Source organism: Carlito syrichta, unplaced genomic scaffold (genome assembly GCF_000164805.1).
Source record: "Carlito syrichta isolate Samal-C Ts95f unplaced genomic scaffold, Tarsius_syrichta-2.0.1 Scaffold109677, whole genome shotgun sequence".
In the NCBI taxonomy this organism is placed as follows: Eukaryota; Metazoa; Chordata; class Mammalia; order Primates; family Tarsiidae; genus Carlito; species Carlito syrichta.
Genome location: NW_007053773.1, coordinates 21,459 through 24,407, shown reverse-complemented (window position 1 = coordinate 24,407; position 2,949 = coordinate 21,459).

Here is a 2,949-nt window from a genome sequence, read left to right as displayed (position 1 = left end):
GTCCAGTCTCCACTGCATGCTTGTTCCTGTCTTCCCCGCAGCCTTCGATCCTAATCTCCCAGTTTCTCCTGGATTGGCAGCTTCTCTCTGTCCTTCCAGCCACTCTCCCTGCACCTCCAGGGCCTCCCGTCTGGAGGAGGCTCACCCCTTCATGCTCCCTGGGACTCTCAGTGCCGAGACTGGGACTGGGTGAGCATGGGAAGTAGAGCCAGGGTGAAGGGTGGGACTTAGCCGGCCAGAGATAGTCCACAGAGGCAAAGTCCAGGCTGGAGCGTGGAGGCCGGCGCAGGGCCTGGGTCTGACCGCCGCTCTCGGAGTGCCACACAGGCAACTGCCACCCGCCATGTCCTGTCCCCACACGACCCAGCAGATTGCTCCTCGGCTCTGGGGGCCCCTGATTTCCTTCCTCCGGCTTTGTGAGTTCAACATCCAAACTCAGCCCCAGCCTCCCCAGATTCAGCACCCTCTCTGCTCTCTTGGGGCTCCAGGAGCCCTGGCCCCAGGCTGTCCTAGAACACCCGTATACCTGTCCAGCGTTCCAGCACTCACCTGCTATGAGATCGAGCAATCCAGGCCTCAGGCCGGCCTGCCTTCTGGGTGCAGGTTCTGCCCTTGGGCTGAGGTGGTGGGGCCGATGACCCCCCTCCCCCTTCTGCTCCCCCATGCTGGAGTGCCCCGGGCAGACAGGGTGAGCATGAGGTGGGAGGTTGAGGTGAAGACACGATCACCCCAAAGTCCTCCCTGCAGTTGGAGTTGACTTCCTTCTGCCACACACTCAGCTTCTCTCTCCCACACGGCAGCCACCCCTCTCTAACCTAGTCAGTCCCTCATGGCACCTAGGGGTTTGGGTCACGGCCCATCCCTCCTTCCCCAGACCCAGGAGTCCAGGCCCCCAATCCTCCTCCCCCAGACCAAGGAGTCCAGGCCCCCAGGCCTCCTCCCTCAGACCCAGGTCTTCAGCTCCCCCTCCTTCCCCAGACCAAGGAGTCCAGGCCCCCAGCCCTCCTCTCTCAGACCCCAGGAGTCCAGGCCTCCAGTCCTCCTCCCTCAGTCCCAGGAGTTCACGCCCCTAGCCCTCCTCCCTCAGACCCAGGAGTCCAGGCCCCAGCCCCTCCTCCCTCAGACCTGGGGGTCCAGACCCCAGCCACACCTCTTCCCTTAGACACAGAAGTCCCAGCCTCCTCCCCCCATGGTCCCCCACCTCTTTAACAGGAGGAACAATCACATCACATGACAGTCACTATTTTGAAGTTACAATCAGTGACATTGCCCCATTCCCAGTGTTATGCAACCTTCACCTCCAACTAGTTCCAGGATGTTCTCCTCACCCCAAGAAGAGACTGTACAAGGCCGGGCGAGGTGGCTCATGCCTATAATCTCAGCACTTTGGGAGGCCGAGGTGAGAGGACTGCCTGAGTCCATGGATTCGAGACCAGCCTGGGCAACTTGGCAGGCCCTCATCTCTACAATAAATAAAAAAAACTAGCCGGGCGTGATGGCGCATACCTGTAGTTCCAGCTACTTGGAAGGCTGAGGCGGAAGGATCACTTGGGCCCAGCAGGTTGAGGCTGCAGTGGCCGGGAGTGTGCCCCTGCCCTACAACCTGGGGAACAGAGTGAGACTCCAACTCAAAAAAAAAAAGAAGAGACCATACCATTATGCAGCCCCTGACAATGCACCCCTCCAGCCCTGCACCCCCTTGCCTGTGGACTCATAGGAGGGGCGGTCTTTCATGTCTATAATGCCTTTGAGGCTCACCCACGTAGTGACATGTCTCCATTCCTTTTTGTGGTTGACTAATATTCCATTGACCCCACTTCTTTTGACCCTCACTGTGTGCTAAGTGTCTAGCACTCCAGACTTCAGGCCCCAAACTTCTTCCCCGAGTGAAGATGACAAAATGTGAAACAAAGATAGACACTGACAAACATTTATCATTTATTGATTTATCTTTAGAGATGGGGTCTGACTTTTTGTCCAGGCTGGGGCGCAGTGGTGTGATCATAGCTCAACGCAGCCTTGACCTCCTGAGCCCAGGCAGTCCTCCCGCCTCAGCCTCCCAAGTTCTGGGACTACAAGTGTCCACCATCACGTCTAACTAATCTTTTAACTTTTGTGTAGCCACAGGGTCTTGCTATGTTGTCCAGGTTAGTCCCCTACTCCTGGCCTCCAGTGATCCTCTTGTCTCGGCCTCCCAAAGCTCTGAGACTACAAGCACGAGCCTCTGTACTCAGCCTGCAAACATTTCTTGAGGCCAGAGACCCAGAGATAGACCAGAGATTGACCGAGAATGAGATTTCACCCTGCTGGCTGGAGTCTCCAGGCTGGAGGGCAGACACACATGGCTTCTGACAGTTAGTATACAACGTGGAGGCAGGGCAGGCCTGGTGGCCCCCGGAAGGAAAAGTTACTAACTAGCAATGGTGGCCCATGGACAAGTGGGACCCAAAAAACCCAGAATGAGGCCGGGCTCGGTGGCTCAGCTTGTAATCCCAGCACTTTGGGAGGCCAAGGCGAGTGGATTGCCTGAGTCCGCGGTTTGAGACTCACCCGGGCAACTTGGCGAGACCTCATCTCTACAATAAATCAAAAATTAGCAGGGTATGGTAGTGCATGCCTATAGTTCCAGCTACTTGGAAGGCTGAGGCGGAAGGATTGCCGGAGCCAAGCACGTTGAGGCTGCAGTGGCTGGGAGCATGCCACTGCACTCTAACCTGGGCGACAGAGTGAGACTCCAACTCAAAAAAAACCCAAAAACCCAGAATGATCTTTTGGAGGGCAGGCCCCTTGTAGGACAGGCTTCCTCCGCTAAATGAGTGTTCTAGGAACCCATTGACATCAGTAGACCAGCTAGCATTGTTGTGAGAGGCTGCGTTTGGTTTTTTTGGAGATGATTTCAACGTGTTTGCCCATTTCTTTTCTTCTTTTTTTTTTTTTTTTTTTTTTGGT